Raw genomic sequence first — 20,191 nt, forward strand, 5'->3', positions numbered from 1 at the left:
CTCCCCGGAGCAAAGTGATCCTTTTTCCTTCCCTAATCAATGCACAACTTACACACACACACACACACACACACTCCTTGAAACCATCTACTCCTCCTATCCATTCAATTGTCAACTTGCCTCATGTTTCATTGAAAAAAATAAGGACCTTTTGTATCAGAAAAAGATCTAAATGAAAGATACAGGAGAATTAACACAAGAAGTATCATTTGACTATAAAAGATGCAATTTCATGTATAATCTGGTCTACGTACAAATTTTATTTTGTTAAATTGATTTTGTATTTTGTGCTTATTAAATTAAGAATAAAAATAGAACACTGATAAATGCAGTGATGATTCTTGACTCCAGAGTATGCTACTGACCATGATACACTTGCATTTATAGAGATGGCAATCGTGTAAATTAGTTTTGCTTGAATATGCTTATTTGTAACAAAGCTGTTGTTTTTTAAAATTTCACTGAGGGAACAGAGGGAGATCAGAGAGACTGTTTTTAAAAACTGTACAGAAGAGAACTGAAGGAAGTTCAGAAATAAACAAGACTGCTTTGAAAGTAACATGTTGAAGCAAGCTATATTCAAACATCTTGATTCACATATTCCTTTCTGCATATAAAATGTTCAGGGGTTTTTGGATTGGTGTTGAGTAAGTTCAGAATTCTTCTAAAAACAAGATTTTCTTGGAAAACAGTAGTAAACAAATCTACCCAAAATAGGAGAATACTAAACAATCTACAAGGTGAAAGATCTTAGATGACAGAGATTTAAGAGATATAAGTTACTCCATTTCCAAACATGAAAAAAGCATACCATTTCAGATAACTATACAAAATTATATACATATAGTAAAACAACCATACAGATGAACTATGTATAGATATATAGATAACTACACAAGAAAATTTCTGAGAACTGAACAGAATCAGATAAATTAATCTGTTGATTATATATTTATATAGATATATAAAAGCATCAATATAATATTAAAAGCAGAAGAGAGCTAGAAATTCAAAAGGGGACACAATACGTATTAGAACTCTGATAAAATTAAAATACTTTTTAAAAAACCCAAGATATAAGACATTCAGCATCATATACAATCTTTTTCAGTTCTTTAAATATTCATGTTATCAAGTACAGAATAAAAGGGCATATTTTTTAAATGTACCAATTCTAACAAAAACAAACAGGAAAAGTCAAGATACAGTCACAGTCTGATATCCAAGCCTGTTAGATGGAAAGACACAAATATAAAAGATTTCTTTATCTAGAACCTGTCTTTCGTATATGAGTGGTAAAAGGATATAGAGAAAGATGGATTATTAAGATACAGAGAATCCCAGATCCTAGCAAGCACTCAATTGGGGCTTAGAGATACTTTAACTAAGTCATAAACAATATTACTTCTAAACTCTTGCATCCAACCCAGGAAATTAAGAGTCCTGTGGAGATCTTGGGATAGAAAAAACACCAGAGTAAGCATGACAAGAACTCTTCTTAAGTTTGTTGACTGGTACCAGCCATTATTAGTCATTGATGCAGAGAGATTAACTTGAGTTTATTATTTACTCCATGAGAAGTAGATGATGTCATCTGTTATAATTTGATTAGTGACACTTACACCATTTTATTATTCATGACTACAAGAGGCCTTAGAGTACCAAAAGAGATGTGCTTATTTTATTGGTCACTTAGAGGATGGTTACCATTAGTTTAAAACAAAGGGATGTATCCTTATCAGCACAGTCATTTCTTCGAGATCAAAGGGAACCATACATCCCTTTTCCAATAAAGAAGATCAGACTTCCTTGGCTATCAAATCCTCTTTGCAAACATAAAACAATTAGAAGTTAAGAAGACAGATGCTCAAGGAAACTAGTCTACTGCAACTGATCTGACAGTACATGTTGAGGCAAGAGATAACAAACAATATGGCAAACAGAACAAAATGGACTTAGAGTTAGCTAAGTCAATTCTTAACAGAACCATCTTAGCTCTTAATCCTCTTTTAACTTAATACTAGAGCCAAGAACAGTTTGGAGCCACCTGGCTCTCACATCTGAGGTGGATCCAGCACTATGCCCAGTGGCAGGACCCTTCCCAGAAACCCAAGACTGCAGAAGACTAATTGTGGGGTGTTCTGAGAAGATTCTTGCTCAAGCTGAACAGATATGAGTGAAGAAGAGTCAGTGAAGACTTCTCAGTACTTGACAATAGGCTTCCAGTAGGTAGTTAGGCCAAAGTTTCTATCTCCCAGAATTTATGTGACCTTGAAAAAACTTGAGACTTAACATCCCCCTTGGAGTGCCATTTCAGCATACTACATGGTTATGAGCGTTGTGTTAGCTTTACACTGGTTGTTTTACTACTTCTTTGCTCCTTATTTCTAAGGCAAATTGCTGTGTTTAGATTGTGAGTCTGCCTCACAGTCAATGGGAGTAATGGCCAGCAGGGAGGGTGGGGGGATTTCTGACATTAGGACTATATAATCTTTGTTCTTGACTTCTGCAAGAGCCTCACTCTCCTGATTACATATCAGAGAGGAGATGCCCTTTCTCTCGAGATTGTAATAAAATCTTGCTGCTTGGCTTCTACCTTGAAAAGTCTCTGATTTTCATTTGGCTGGGTGGTCTCTGACCCACACAGATATATAGCTGGTTACCTAAGCAGATTCAACAGTCTTAAGGGCATTTCCAAAAGATGTAACACCACACTCCTAAAAACAGAGTGTAAGAATGGCTTGGTCCCTTATGCCTGAAGGGCTATACAAATGTGCATACGTACCCTTTGATCCAACAACACCACTACTAGGTCTATATCCCAAAGAGATTTCAAAAAGGGGAAGGGGGCCTATTTATTGCAGAAATATTTACAGCAGCTCTTTCTGTGGTGACTAAGAATTGAAACTGAGGGGTTTGCCTGTCCTCAGGATGACCCATGTGACAGACATTCTCAGGGAAAGAATTCAAAAACAGAGTGGACAGAGGAAGAAGTTTATTTCATTCTCCTGAGAAAATGGTTGCACTGTTTCCAAAGAGCACACAAACTGATACAGAAGCAGGAGCAAGTTTAAATACTGGTAGTGTAGTCATACATTTCCCATCTGAGTCATGATTGGTCCAAACTCCTCAAAGTTACATTGTAGTCCCAAAACATTCCCTCCTTAGTGTCCCCCACCCTGCCCTGGTCATGTGTCCAGTGATCAGAAAATGGTGGAAAGCTCCACCTTAAGGAGGGTCAGTTAATATGCATGAGGTCAATTAAGCAGGTGCGGTAATGAGTACACCTGTGATCAGGGCATGACCCCAGGGTCCGAGCCATTTGTCACATCCCTACCTTTCTAGATCTAGGTTTAAACAAGATTGACTATTATCACAATTATTTTAACACAGTACTTCAAATGTTAGCTAGAGCAGTAAGTCAAGAAAAGGCAATTGAGAAAATAAGTATAGGTGAAAAGAAAACAAAATTATCACTTTTTTGCAGATGTTATGACAGTGTAAGGAACCCCTGGCACAACTAAAAAACTGCAATAATTAATTTCAAAAAAGTATCAGGCTATAAAATAAATATACATAAATCATTAGTATCCATGCACCAATCTAACAAAACAGCAAAAAGACCTAGAAAGAGGCATTACATTTAAAATAACTTACAGAAGTTATAAACTGTTTGAGAATCCAAGATTCAACCACGGTATCTAAATCTAACTATAAAACCATTTTTCAAATAAAGACAGAAATATTTGCACCTAGATAGGTTGAATCAATATAATAAAAATGACAATTCTAACAAAGGGATGCCCATCAACTGGGGAACAGTTAAGCAAGCTGTGGTATTATGATTGTAATGGAATATTACTGTGTTATAAGAAATGACAATTAGGATGATTTCAGAAAAACCTGAACTTACATGAACTGATGCATAGTGACGTGAAGAGAACCAGAGAATGTTGTACATAGTAACAGCAATACTGTTCAATGAAAAATTGTGAATGACTTAGCTAAATGATCCAGAACAATCCCAAAGGACTCATGATGAAGCATACTATATATCCTCCTCCAGAGAAAGAACTGATATTGTTTGAATACAGACTGAAGTGTGCTATTTTTACTTTCATTTTTTTTCATGAGCGTTCTTGTACAAAATTACTTAATATAGAAGGGAGGGACAGAATTTGGGAATCAAAACTTGAAGGAAATTAAAAATAAAATTGATTCGATTTTGTAATTCATTCTATTCTGCATCACTGTGGACATTTTATACACCAGCCTAAGTCACTTTGTTTGTGAATTAAGTTCAGAAGTTCAGTCTAACTACTGGAAATTCTTGCAGGTGGACTAAATCAATCAGCATTTCCTACTGACAAGATGAAAGGAAGGGTGTGGTTGCTAGAACCACATTCCTGATTTCTAGTCAATCGTATTGTTTTCCCCATCTATGATGCTACAGGATTTTTAACCAATCACACTGTCTTCTCCATTTATCATGCTGCCTTCTAGTTTTTAGATGATTCTCCTTTTAGCTATAAAAATGATCTATTAGCCTTCGGGCCAAGATCTTAGTTTGCTGAGGAGACAAGACTGAAATCCTGTTAACTGGCAAATTCACACTTTGCTAAGAAATAGATCATGTCTTAAGTTTACCTTAATTTCAGCAGGGACTTGGGTAATGGGGGGGTGGAGGGGAAGAGACATAAAATCTACTAAGTACTAGATCAAACCGTACTTTTTAAAAAGCATCGATGATTCAAATGATATGGTGCTGGTTAAAAGTCTGATCAGCGGAACAAATTAGGTATGTTACACAGAACAGCAAACACAGAAATATAATGTTTGATAAACCCTAAGATCCTCATTACTGGGGGAAGGCCTCACTATCTAAAAAAAACTTCTAGGAAAACTAGCGAACAATTCAGAATTAGATATTGACCACCACCTCACATCACATACTAAGATCCAAACAAATCTTACTTAGATATCAAAAGTTACATCGTAAATAAATTAGAGAACTGTGGAAGAAAATGACTTTTGTATCTGTGCATAGGGAAGAGTTTGTGATTAAACAAGTGATATAGAAGATGCCAAGATAAAATGACCAATTTTGACTACATAAAATTTTAAAAGTTTTTGCATGTCTAATGTAGTAAATATGAGAAAGGAAACAGGGAATTGAAAAAAATTTTTGTGACAATATTCTTTGATAAAGAATTCATTGTTTCCAAGCTATATAAGGAACCAATTCAAATTTACAGGACAAAGAACCATTGGAACCATTGTCAAAGAATATGAAGAGGCAGTTTCAAAGGCAGAAATCTAAATTATCAAAAATCACATGAAAAAATGCACTACATGCTAATGAGAAATACAATGAAAAGAAAGGTTGAGGTGTTGGTCAAGAACAAGTCCCAAAATTTGAAAAAGCTTTAGAAAGAATTATAGTTAGTCATTTAGCAAAGGAAAAAAGTGCTAGAAGATATGGCTTTCCTTAAGTATCTTTACTAGAGCTGAAAGGGCATAAGGACAGGCAGCTGGTTGGCTTGCACATAGGCAATAATGCAGTTACTAGGTAAAGTTGCCTAAGATGTTGTAATGGTAATTTGAATGGGAAGATCTTTCCCATTCATTAACAGGTTCATGTGACCTGCTTATATCACATGAAAGCTTAAGTCACATGTGGTGGGAGGAATTTGCTGAATGAGTGGTACAGTACTGGAGAAAACAGTTGAAAACAGTTAGGGCAGAGGGAGGAGAGGACATAGGCAAGCAGGACAGCTAAACCTGTGAGTGTTTGTGGGAAGGACCCAGCAGGGAGGGAGAAGGTTTAACAGTAAGGACCCCAGCATACACAGGTGGGCCTGTTGTACAGGTTCTTAGATCTGCTTTTCTAAAAGGAAAGCAACTTTTGAGGGGTCAACAATCTATTTTAATCAAGCACATAGACCATTCACGTAGTTCAGGGGAAAAAATCGGCACCATGAACTTCAGAGAAAATAGAAATGGAGAAATAAAGACCAACAGGGCGTTTCCAACTGTCTGATCATAAGCAACTCACAGATCAACAGACAAATCCAATACATAGTTACCTGAGAGAGAAGCACCAACATCTGGGTTTTCAAAGCCAAGGGGCTCCTTAGCTACCCAGAGTCTCATTGGCACACCAACCTTCTTCCAAAAACAGAGCCCTAAGACAAAACCTCACCTCAGAGTGTGTGTGTATATATGAGCCAGAGGGCATCATGACCCTTGAGAAACAGTGCCTCATTAGACATTAACAAAAGGTGTGGACCTTCCTACAAAACAAATCTCCCCTAATCAAGCTTCCCTTAATGGGCAGGCCCATTAATGGGTGGGGAAGATCTTTAACAGGTGGCTTGGGAAGGGCTTAGTCCCCTAATGTGTACTGAAGTCTTTAGTTACTATGAAGGATTTGGCTTTCTGGTGTCTGTTTCTCATCTGCCTTCCATAAGGAGAATCTTATACTTTGCAATTCAGAACTATGCTAGTATATTCATAATGACTGTGGATGCTGTGAATACTGCCTTGGCAATACAGATATTTATCAGCAGTAACATAAGAAAATATTTACCCAACAGCAAGAGATAGAAAGAGAAATCCCATTTAAAGCTATGGTAGACACTATAAAATATCTGGGAGTCTACCTGCCAAAACAATTACAAAACACTTTTTGTACAAATAAAGTCAGATCTAAATAGGTGGAAAAATATCAGTTGCTCCTGGGTAGGCTGAACTAATATAATAAAATGATAATTCTACTAAATTAATTTTCTTATTCAGGGTCATACCAATCAAACTACCAGATAATTATTTTCTATGGCTAGAAAAAACATCAAAATACATCTGGAAGAACAAAAGGTCCAGAATATAAAGGGAATTAATGTAAAGAAATGCTAGGGGTGCCTAGCCCTACCAAATCTCAAATTGTACCATAAAGTAGCAATCATCAAAACCACCCGGTACTGGCTAAGAACAGTAGTAGTCAATGAATATATAGTACTCTACTGTTTGATAAACCCAAGGACCCCAGCTTCTGGGATAAGAACTCACTGACAAGACAGCTGAGAAAACTGGCTAACAGTGTGGCAGAAACTGGGCATAGACCAATGCTTGACACTGTACACAAGAATGAAGTCCAAATGCATACATGATCTAGGTATAAAGGCTGATACTATAAACAAATTAGGGGAGTAAGGAATAGAGTATTTGTCAGATTTATGGAGAAATTTTTGACCAAACAATAGATAGAACATTATGAAGTACAAAATGGATAGTTTTGATTACAGTAAATTGAAAAATTTTTGCACAAACAAACCCAATGCAACCAAGATTAGGAGGGAAGTAGAAAACTGGGACAGAATTTTTGTAATTAGTGTCTGTGATAAAGGCCTCATTTCTAAAATATATAGAGAACTGAGTCAAATGTACAAGAATACAAGTCATTCCCCAATTGATAAATGGTCAAAGGATATGAACAGGCAGTTTTCAGAGAAAGAAATCAAGGCTATCCAGTCATATGAAAAAAATGCTCTAAATCACTATTGATTAGATAGCTGTAAATCAAACCAACTCTGAGGTACCATATCACACCTATCAGATAGGCTAACATAACAAAACAGGATGATGATAAATGTTGGAGAAGGTGTGGGAGAGCTGGAACACTCATTCACTGTTGGAGCTGTGGGCTAATCCAACCATTCTGGAGAGCAATTTGGAACTATGCCCAAAAGGTTAAAAGAATGTGCATACCCTCTGACCAAGCAATATAGCTTCTGGGACTTTATCCCAAAGAGATCATAGAAATGGGAAAGGGTCCCACATGTACAAAAATATTTATAGCAGCTTTCTTTTGAGAAGATGCCCATCAATTGGGGAATGGCTGAACAAGTTATGGTATATTAATGTAATGTTACACTATTGTGCTATAAGAAATGATGAACAGAAAGACTTCAGAGAGGCCTGGAAGGACTTATATGAATTGATGCTGAGTGAAAGGAGCAGAACCAGGAAAACACTGCATACTGTAACAACCACAGTTACGGTGTGCAATGTGAGGAATTTTTCTGGTAGACTTAGCCCTTCACAGCAATGCAAGAACGTAAAACATTCCCAAAGTACTCTTGAGGCAAAATGCCATTCACATTCAGAGAAAGAACTATGGTGTTGGAACGTAGAATGAAGTAGAATATTTTCTCTTGTGCTATGTTTTGTTTTTTCTCGTGATTTCCCCCACTCATTATAATTTCTCTATGTAACATGACTAATGTGAAAATATGTTTAATAAGAATGTATGTACAGATTCCATATAAGATTCTATGCTGGGGAGAGAGAGGGGTGGGGAGGTGGAGAAAATCTAAGACTTATGGAAGAGACTGTAGAAAACTGAAAACAAATTAATTCTTTTAAAAAAAGAAAGAAAATATTTAACAGAATTTGGGCCAAGTTCAAACCCAAATTATTGGGAGGTCAAAACAAGCACCCTGGATTCCCTGAAGGGTTTCTGCAGTCATAGGTCCTACAATTTCCGGTTAAATGGGTTAAACAATTTCTAGACACATAAAGCTAGGTTCAAACAGTATTATAAATGACAAAACATTTCCCCCAGAGATTTTATTTCACATCTGTCAGACTAGAAATGATGACAAAAGAAGAAAATAGCAAATGTTGATAGGACTGTGGGAAAAGAGTTGGTAGAGCTGTGAATTTACTCCAGTCATTCTGGAAAGAAGAAACACTGTTTTTGTCTCCTTCTAGGAGGGTGTTGAACTGAAAATGCAGTAAATGACATGGATTACTGGACATGGTAATGTGGGTTTTGAGGGTTTTCACTTTGCCAGAGGTAGTGAGGGATTTGTTTTGGGACAATTCTTCTAAAATTATTTAACAGGGAGGGGATTCATGGAACAGACTAATTTTTTAAAATAACAATTTTCAAAAATATTACAAATATTTAACAATAAAATAAATATTTAATAATAAAAATAATTTTTCAAAGGACAAGGACATTTTTCAAAATAAGTAAAATATACAAAATTTTAATTTCAAAATCTATACTAAATCTTCCAAAAGGCTAATAGGATAAATGCATATTAGAACTGCAATCTCACCTCATATACAAACGGGTAAAGATGATAACAGAGTTGATACTAGAGGTACTCTGTCACAATCAGGCTCACAAAATACTTTGAGTGAGTTGTAGGTTGGTCTACTAAATGTCACATAGTCACTAAAATGTTCATAATCTCTAACCTGGCAATCCCAATGAGCATATGCTACAAGAATATCAATAACAAATGCTTCTTTAAAAAAAAAAAAAGCAAGAAAAACAAAACCCAAAATATTTTCACCAATGCTGTTTGTGGTAGCAAAAGAATAAAAAGCCACTAAGGAAGTGAGTATCAGAGTATTACTACATTATAAGAAATGGTGAATATGGAGAAGTCACAAAAACAAAGAAACTGAAGTAATGCAAAAAAATATAGAACCAGCGACTATAATATAAATTAAAACGATATTAAGAGACATCAGATTAAATGTAAAGGTCAATCCCAGTTCCAAGTGATGAACACATCTCCCTGCCAAAGGTGGTAATCTATATGTAAGAAATACTTCATGTTCATATCTTAGAGATATATCCAATAGTTCTATAGGGGGTATAGAGCTTGACTGGAATCTGCTCCCAAATTGCCTCTTAGCAAAGTTCTTCTTGTTTAAAAAACAAAAAACTCAACTATTTCAAAGCCTGTAACAATTTAATGAAGGATAAGAGGCCAACTTTGAAATAGCTTCTGATATGCAAAAGCCAATTGCATATTAACTATCTCCATGGCATGAAATCCAAAGGAAACTAAAACTGTGAATAGTCTCTATATCAAGGGGAGAATCTAAGCAACAACATGATTTTGTTAATAATGAAATGGCAATCACACTTAAAAGAGAGGGAAATAATTTTATTTTGTTCCATAACAGATAAAACATAAGAGAATGAGGAAAAAGACAAAATAAAGTAAGCTGAGGAAGTGAATTTTTTAAAACACAGAGCCATGGGTATGGTGACTAATGTATATGGAAAGGTTGGAATTAGCGAAAACAAAAATAAAAATCTTCCTGTCAAATCTGGCTTATCTCATCACACTTTGTTACATTACATATTATAGCATACCTTCTGTCAGAAATGAATAACCTTGAAAATGAACTGTAATCCCACTGTAAAGAGAGGTAACAAACTTGAAGGTGTTGGTACCTACTGGACAGTGGGGGGACTAGGCTAATGAAGTGAGGAAAATATTTCTCTGCTAATGCATGTGTACATCCATGAAATTGGGGAAATAAGTGACTTCAAAGAGATCCAATGAACATTTTAAACTAATGTTTCCTTTCATATTTATTCTTTTTATATGAGGCATATGTGGGAAACTGGGCGAAATTGCCTTCCTTACTGTATTTGAGTATACAACTACTCCCAACTAATAAGGCTAACAAAATTGAAGATAAATGAATGACTTTTGTATCTTATTCCCTAAGGGATTAGTACCTAGTTAGAAAGAGGGAGGGAATACCATCCATAGTTCTCTTTGGCAGTCCTCCAGGCACTATTTGGTGAACTAAAGCAGAATGAAATTTTCTGACTTGAATCTCTTCAAGAAGATGACATTTATAGTCACAAGCAACAGGAGAAAATTTAAGAGATGACAAATCATTTGGAAGTTAGTAAATAAGTAGCCAATTAACAGCTTCACCTAAGTTATAAGAAACCATTTAACAGGATATTACAAGTGACCTAATGTAAATGGAAACAAAATAAAAATAAATATAAGATAGATAATGCTAATATATGGTTTTTTAAGTCAACATGTAGCCTGCATGGATCCTTATGCAGTATACTGGTCCAATTCTATTTGAGTCTGATCACTATTCTGGAGGATTTGTGAGAATCGCTGAATATCTGATGTAGTAAAATAAACTTGAGAGTGAATAACGTAATTTATGATATACTAATACATGTATTAATATATAAACTAAAATATTGGTGATATTAACAATTAAAAAAACAACAAACAAAACCAAGGATATATTCTGGCTAGCAATTACAAAGCAAAAACCAGTAAAGAGCCTTAAAAGCTAAGCATGATAAAAGTTAAAGTACAAGATCACAGCTGATGATACTAAATGATGATAACTATAGGGGTTTAAAAAGATACACCTGGGATGCATTTATAAGAACCAGGGGTACAGTTTACAGGATTAGAATAGGCAAAGTGTCAATGACACTTCAGTGATATAGAACATAATTATCAACCATATGGTGACAGATATAAAATTAATGTTAGTAATAAAAAAATCTGTTTATTTGACACAAAAAATTCTTCACCAAGGAGTATACACCAAAATAAACATACCAAAAGATATCTGGATGTGAAAAATAGGACAGGTTTAATAGTCTTAACCAAATAATTCATGGAAATTTCTAACTACTCTAGCTTCCCAATCTGGTTTAAAAATATGATACAGCCTCTGCCTTCATTATTACATTAAGACCCTAATGTCTACAAAGTTGTTATCAGATAAAGATGCTATAAAGAAAGGGATGTGGATGCACAATGAGCTCTTTAACCAACTTCAATTTTGAACAGACAGAACTTTTTCTCTCAAAGGAGAGAAAATAAATTTTTGCTAATTAAAAAATGAAAGACATATCAGATGGAAAAAATATAACCTGAGAAGGAATATGAAACCACACTCCTATAGAAATAGATATAAAGACAAAGAAGTGATAGATTCAAAATGCAGAATGAGACATACAACTGATTATGGCCAATGTAGAAAGATGTTTTACTTTGCTATGCATACTGGGTACTTTTATTTTTCTGTTGGGAGTGGAGGGGATGGGGAAAGTGATGGGAAGAAGTGGGGGGGGGGGAAGCTTGTTAATTGAAAACAAAAGATTTGAACTGGTCAAAAAAAGCACTAACATTCAGAAGCTAGGAATGGCCAAAAAAAAAAAAAAAAAAGGCGGGGGGGGAGAGATGTTTTTATTTGGCTATAGTAGGATTAAGAGGAAGCTCAAAGAAGGAATAAAACTAATCCTAGGGGTGGACTGAATGACAAATGACTGAAAAAAGTTACTTTAGTTTTTGTTCTGTCTAGCAAGGAAACTCATCTCTAGATGTAGAAAGAACAAAGGAAGTTTAACAATAAGTTACCTAACATACAAAAGACATAAGAGAGCTGCACCAGAGTTCAAATAGTTCAAATCACAAAAAAAACCCAACATACACATTGAGGGTGCTGAAGGAAGTAACAGGTAAGACTGTTGAATTACTAATCTGTGATGTCCGAAAAATCACAAGGGAAATGTGCTTCAAGACTCGAGAAAATGTACTGATTTTCAAAGAAAAAAAATTGCACAATGTATCATTAAAAGGCTTCTGAGCATTTAATAAGAGAAATAGTAATCAATGTGTCAACAGGTAATGCTAGGCTAATATTCTTATTCTGAATCAACTTCAGTTCCACATCACCCTGCTGGCTTATTCGGCCACTAGTTTAGAATTTCAATTATTCTCGGATGGACTACTGCAGTAGCCTGTTACTGATCTCCCTGGTCCCTCCCTTCTTGAATTCAGTTTCCACACAGCTGTAGAAATAATCTTCCTAAAGCATATGTTTTTCAGGGGCTCCCTACTGCCTCCCAGATAAAATACAAATTTCTCAGCCTTGCATTTAAAGCCCTTCTTAAACTAGCTCCAGCTTAAATGATCTATGAACGGTGAAAATCGGAGAATATTTTAAGATAAACCTGGGAGGTTTCACTGCAGGAACCAGATAAGCATGATTATCTAGACTTATTTTAAGTTACTTCTCTACATATATTCTATATTCCAGTCAAAACACCCAACTTTGTTTTCTAAACAAAGTATTCCACCCTCCCAACTCCACAATTTTGTATAAAATACTTTCTTCAACTACATCTCTTAAAATGACCTCAATCAAGATACAGTTTAGGTTCTATGTGGTTCATATTCTCTCCTTCCTAAAATTATTTTACATTTATTTACTTATCTGGTTGTCTGAGGGCAATATAAGCAGCCCCCTTAGAGCAAGGACTTTTCATCTTTTTTCACCTTTTTATCTTCCTACCAATTGGTCACGAAGGTAGCAGGTGTTCAAAAGGTGCTCTTTTAAATGAACTGTCAAATGCTCATTACAGGTAAATTAGGTAGATGACATACCAGATTTTCAACAAGGCAGTCACTCTCAAATGATTCTTGTGGACAATATGCAAGAGGAAGAGCACAAAATCCTAAGTTTAGAGTAACTGAGGTGGGGAACCCATAGCCCAAGGTTATATGTGACCCTCAAGTGTGTCCCTTTGACTAAATTCAAACTTTACTGACAAATCCCCTTAATAAAAGGATTTATTCTGTAAAACTTGGACTCAGTCAAAAGAACCTAGAAGACCTAACATGGCCTTGAGGAATCAGATTCTCCATCCCTGGCTTAGATGGATTGAATGCCTGCATCCAAAAAGTAGTTATGAATAGCCTGATAGTAACTCAGAGGACATTTCTAGTAGAATATTCCAGGGATCTGTCCTTGGTCTTATTCAACACTTTATCAGTAATTTTAATGAAAACACTGATACCATTTTTATCAAATGTGTAGATAACACAAATTTAGGAGGGATTGCAAAAATGTTACATTAGTGACAAAAAAATGAACAAATTAGAATGACAAAAATCTAATAAAATAAGATTAAAGAGGAAATATATCTACATTTAAAATACCAACTGCATGAGTATAGGTATTAGGAAAGATGAAAAAAAAAATCTAGCAACTTAAAAGCAAACAAGCATTAGAGATGAGCCCAACAGTGAGAAACATGCTCACCTTACGCAAATAACAATAACTGTTGTAAAATCAGAAAAGCTTTCATTAATCTTTACATCCATTCCCCGAATGGACGAATAGCCTCCCCAGTAAGGTTACAGGCCAACTACAACATGTTCAGAAAGATGGGGCTTCTTATACTGTTTTCCAAACTTTGGATCTCCCCATTACAGTCCCCTGACCATGTAACTTTGTTTTCCTCTCTGACAGGCTTTTCCTCACACAGTTCCTTGAGCCTGCCATTAGTTTCTGACCTCTAACCTGTCCATGCTAGCCCCTTATCACTTAGAACTGTGGAAAACGGAATTTCCTTGTTCCCACAGTAAAAAATGAGGCACAGCCACCAAAAAAGCAAAAATTTAGCTCTAAATTATAAAGAGAAGAATCAAATCCCAGAACTAAGTGAGACCACATCTGAAAATAACCTTTTAAAGGAATATTTTAGGAAATTTCTTATCAAGTTAATAACTAAGAGGGCACCAAGAGGTGAATTGTGGACCAATAACATGAAAATTAAAGGAACTCAAGTTCTTTCACCTGAACAGAAGATGTGGGAGTATATGATATGACAGGGCTGTAAAATATCTGAAAGGTTGTAATGTGGAAGTTCCGCTTAACCCTAAAGTACAGAAGCAATATAAACAATGGAAGCTAGACAGATTTCAGCTAAATATAAGGAAAATCTTCATAATAATTAAGAGCGGTCTCTTTTTGTGGTGGGAAAGAACTAGAAATTGAGGGGATATCCATCAAATGGGGAATGACTGAACAAGTGGTATATGAATTTAATGGAATACTATGGTGCCATTAAGAAATGATGAGGCCGATTTTGGAAAAACCTGGGAAAGACTTACAGGAACTGATACAGAGTGAAGTGAACAGAACCAAGAAAGCACTATCAACAGTAACAGCAACACTATGCCAAGATAACTAGAGACAGCTTAGCTCTTCTCAGCAATACAATGATCCAAGACAAGCCGAAAGGACTCATGAAGGAAAATGCTATATCTATATACAGAAAAAGAACTGATGGAGTATGAATGAAGATTTAAGCACACTATTTTCGCTTTTTTTTTTCCATGGTTTTTTGTTTGGGTCTGTTTCTTCTTTCACATGACTAAAAGGGAAATGTTGTATATGATTGTACATATATAACCTATATCAAAATGCTTACCAAATTAGGAGAAAATTTAGGAGGTAATTTTTAAAAAAGAATGTTAAATGTTAAAAACTGTCTTTTACATGTAATTGGAAAATTAAAATACTATTTAAAAAGAAAAAAATGAGAGTTGTAGTAAAACAGGCTATCTCAGGAGGTAGGAAATTCCATAACTTAAAGTTGATCTGAGGTCCCCTTTGAATGCTCTAATGATTCTTGTAAGATACATTATTCCCCAAATGTAATATGTCTAATTTGCATATATTGTTAGTATTTTCACTTTGTGGAAAAAGGGAAAATAAATTTATTGAATAAGAAACCACATAAATGACATATTCAATGTTTTACCTCTAAGAATTTGTTCTTAAAGGACAGAAATCAGAAATTATTAATGGTCTAAAAAAAGATCAGGTATAGTTTTTACGACAAGAGGATCTGCAATGTTTTGTATTGGAGTGCTAAACAAAGAGCTAACGTAATGCACATGCATATCATTGTTAAGAGAAAGGAAAACAGTAGGGAAAAAAAGTGATCACAAGAAAGTCAATGAGACTGAATTAACAAAAGAATTCTGATGACCAAGGAAATAAATGAAAAAGTACAGATAGCTCATACGTTCAAACTTTAAATGAATGATACACAAGGTTGAGAGTCACTTAATGTTAAAGTTTTTAAGAGGAAGAGAGGAGAAAAGGTCAAGAATCTGCAATATGTGGGAGTGAACAAAAAGAACCATTTGCTGCCCTTTTCCTAAGATACAATGTTAATTTGACAAGTATTTTTTGGGAAATAATTCCTAAATATGGAGAGGGGTAGGGGGACTCCTATAAAATAAGCAGTTCTAATGGCAGGGATTCCTTCTTACCAAAAAAACCCCAGAATGTTTTTAGTGAGTGTTTATTTGTATTGCACCTGGGCCAACTGAGTTTAGACCCAAATTCTAGTACCTTTTTTACCAGAAATTATGTGAAATTGAGAAAGCAACCTCATCTCTCTAGCCTTCAATTTCCTTGTTCCAGAAATTACATGAAATTGAGAAAGTAACCTCACCTTTCTAGGATTCAAATTCCTTGTTCCCTTTCTGCCCCTAGTAGCTCTCCCCGCCCCTCCCCTCCCCTGCAAAATGAGTGACTGAACTGAAATTCCTCTTCACTTTAAACTCTTTAATTACATACCTTCCAGAGTGGGAAGGAGGGTGCTTTGAGCAGGCATAGAGATGATAATATTTAATATTCCTGACTCCTACACTTCATAAAGTATAGGACACTGAAACTCAGCATCTTAATCTGTAAAGTAACAACCTACTTGTTGATTATTCAAGAAATTTTAATTTCCTTTTCAGAGGCAAATAGTAAACTTTGTATACGTTGTCATTTTTACCAAATGTAACTATGAAATCTGATTAACTTGGAAGTGTAGCACCCCAACCCACCCTTCAAAAAACCCCCCATCTGCAATCATGCTATTTTAACATAACAAGTTGATGTTTTATATCCTCCCACCTTGGGCCACATCCACTAGCTTCCTTCTATAAACAACTACCAAGCCAAACATGACTGGAAATTTAAAAAACAAAACAAAACAAAAAAAACCTATCCAAGGCCCGCTACGTGTTGCAATGGATAGAACATTGGCCCTAGAGTCAGGAGGACTTGAATTCAAATAAGGCCTCAGACACCCGACATTTAGTAGTGTTAGGAATAAAATGTTCCAAAGGAATGACAAAGACTCTGAGGTAGATGAAAAAAAGCTCATTTATTTTACATTTCTTGCAAGAAGTGGGTGTGCTGCCTGCACATCAACAACATACAAAAAGTGAAAGCTAATGAAGTGTACAACTTCCCTTACCTAGTCATGTTAGTTACCCCCCTTCATATGTTGCCCTTCCCTCCACATACACAGTAAGTGCATGTAAATGAGTTTTAGCTTCTTCTGGGGAGAATATTCATGAAGCAATTAAGCATGCATGCTTGAAGCCTAACCGACCTACTTACCCAGTGTCAAGTCACTTAACCCTGAGTGCTTTGGAAAGGGGGAAAAAACCTCTTATCTAAAGGGGTATAACAATTGAGTCACTTTAATATCTAAACTAAATGAATCTACAGCAAAACAAATTCTACTAAAAAGGATTCAAAGCCATACACGATCAATTAACTATTAAATTTTCTTGAGCAATTTACAAATGGAGTTAGGTGGCAGGTAGTTTCCATTTTGCACTTCTTCAGATTGTGCTTTAGATTAAGCACTGAAATAATTTTGTAAATGGATTAGCAAATGTGGTGATTTATTTCTAGGAATAAGTTTAAATAGTTTACTAAAGTATGAAACCCACTTGAATACAAATGAAATTAGCTTAAGAGATGATAGCCTTTTAAAAAAAAGGCTTTTACACTGCAGGATGATTTTTTCTGTACACAAATAAGATTACATTGAGGATGATGACTCAGCTGAAATACTGATACAGGCATTACTGTTAACAGCTCCCTCCTCAGTTCAGTCCATCCAATTCAATTCTTTATGATTTCTATATCTAATGCCTAGAAACTTTTTGTTTTGTTTTGTTTTTTTTCCCAAGGCAACTGGGGTTAAGTTACTTGCTCAGCATCACACAGCTGCTAAGTGTCAAGTATTTGAAGCCACATTTTAACTCAGGCCCTCCTCACTCTAGGGCTAGTACTCTATCCACTGTGCCACCTAGCTGTCCACCCCCACTTAGGAATTCATTATAAACTAAGATACAGAAAGAAACAAAAGATCAAAAACGTGGAAGGTGACAGACTCCCAGACCACAAGTAAAACGTTCCAAGAAACATTCCTCTTCTTTTTAGAAAGAGCAGAACCATCCACTCTTTCTATCACAGCAGGTTCTAATTTTGTGCAACCTCCCTTGTTTCACATTTACAAAGACAGGTAAAAGACAAAGTATGTTCAGTGTTTCGACCTCTATTAAGGAATTGGCTTTAAGATATCAGAACTTGAAGGTGATTTAAAAGGTCTTGTACTTCTGAGCCTACTATTGAGTTTTACCAACAAGTTCAAACTTTAGATTACTGATTTGTATTCAGGGAGTTCCTGATGGAATTTCTACAAATGTCTCCAAAAGGAGTAAATAACTGACTAGCTGTGTTATATTATTTTTCCTCTATGACAAGCAGGTGCATCTTTTAAGAATTATAGGTTTATTTCTTTAGCAATTTAAAATCATCATGATTGTGCATAATTTTGCCACTTATATCAAACTCTGAACACTTTTTTATAGTGTAATTTTATTTTTCCAATTATATAAAAATGGTATTTTTTAATATTTTGAACTGAAAATTCTCTTTATCCCTCTCCTCCCCACCACCATTAAGAAGAAATTTGATATAGGTTATACATATGTAGTCATGAAAAACTCATCTGCAAGTTAGTCATGTCTGAACACTTCTAAGTACAATAAGTTCTTGGGGTTTTTCAACCTTTCATCAAATTGTTTCCAAACTGCCCACCAACGGTTCACCATTTGAGCACAAAATGATTCCCAGCAGATGACCAGATACAAGAGTAGCTCCCTCCCTTCTTCTGAAATTGTACTTCTATCAGCTATGTAATTACAGAATCAAAATGCTGTGAACTTTGGATTCTTGCAGATTAAATGTCAGACTGTTTGAAAATCACAATTATTGGGTACGGGCATTAAAAGCCATCTTAAAACTAGCACAACATACTAAAATTACAACATTCTGTACAAACAAATCTTAAAACTGCCACTCCTTGCAATGTTATGGTTGTTTTCTGATTAAAACTTATCTTCTACTTATATTACCATTCTTCTCCCTGGCAGATTGTCAAATGAACTGGTTGACAATACCGAGCAGTTGTTCAGTAGTCTGTTAAAAGAGCATAGGGGTATGGTAGTGATAGAAAAAAAAGAAAGTTCCACTTAAAGAGACCATGTCCTTACAAAAATTATTAAATAAATGTTGTTAAAAACAAAAACAATATGGACAAATGAACTTTAAGTAGATCACACTTCAGCCAAGAGAAAGTAAATACTTTACATTTTAACTAGATATTCATTTTTCTCAGTTGGTTAAGTGTTTGAAAACTACAAATAAGTTTCCAAATCTCAGCAAGAGAGGTAAAATTCTATTACTATTTTCCGCAAAGTGCTTATGTAAGCAATTTTTTCTTGGTTTCAATCAAAATACAGGAGAAAAAACATTTGAATACAGAAGCAGATTTAAGACTTTATTTGCTTGGTGTTGAGCCAAATATTTCAAACCTTTGTTCAAAAAAGAAACTCCCAATATAAAAATTAGGTTTATAAATGATTGTTAGATTACATGAAACATCTTCCAAACTGTACCATTTCACTAAAAATGTTTGTTTTTAAAAATCTATAAAATAAACTTCTTAAATATCAATGATAGCAGTACGCAATTTGCTAGATTGCTTCTTTTAATTCTTTGTGCATCGAAGGAATTAATGGAGAGAAAATGTAAAGAAAAGAGGCCTCGTGGTACCAGATTCTTAATAATAATAATAATAATCTTGGTAACTATCAAAATCTGACACTGGCTAAGAAATAGGAAAGTGAATCAGTGTAATACACAGTAGTAAATGATTGTAGTAACCTTGTGTTTCAACAAAATGTAATGACTTAAGACTTTTGGGATAAGAATGCATGACTTGGGAAAAATCTTTGGTAAAAATGGAAAGCTATCTGGCAGAAATTAGACATAAACCAGTATATTCATTTTTTAAAATTTATTTTAAGCTTTATTTCCACAAAATGTTGAGTTCCGAATTTTCTCCCCATAATTTTTCTCCCTCACCTCCTCCAAAACGCTGTGTGTTCTCACTGCCCCTTCCACCAATGTGCCCTCCCTACTAACACCCCTCCCTTCCCTTCTCCCCATCTTCTCTCTTGTCCTGTAGGGCAAGATAAATTTCTATACCCCATTACCTGTATTTCTTATTTCCCAGTTGTACGCAAAAACAATTCTCAACATTTCTTCCCAAAACTTTGAGTTCCAACTTCTCTTCCTTCTTTCCTCCCTCTCCACTGAGAAGGCAAGGAATTCAATATAGGCTATATATATATATGTAGTTTTGCAAATGACTTCCATAATAGTCATGTTG

The 20,191-nt window shown here is 35.1% G+C and overlaps 1 protein-coding gene across 4 annotated transcripts in view; it reads right to left on the minus strand.

The window, feature by feature from the left end:
* Positions 1–20,191, minus strand: part of TRIM24 (tripartite motif containing 24) — a 132,995-nt gene that overhangs the window by 91,932 nt on the left and 20,872 nt on the right. The gene's annotated exons all lie outside the window — the stretch shown is intronic.

This window comes from Notamacropus eugenii, chromosome 3 (genome assembly GCF_028372415.1).
Source record: "Notamacropus eugenii isolate mMacEug1 chromosome 3, mMacEug1.pri_v2, whole genome shotgun sequence".
NCBI lineage: Eukaryota > Metazoa > Chordata > Mammalia > Diprotodontia > Macropodidae > Notamacropus > Notamacropus eugenii.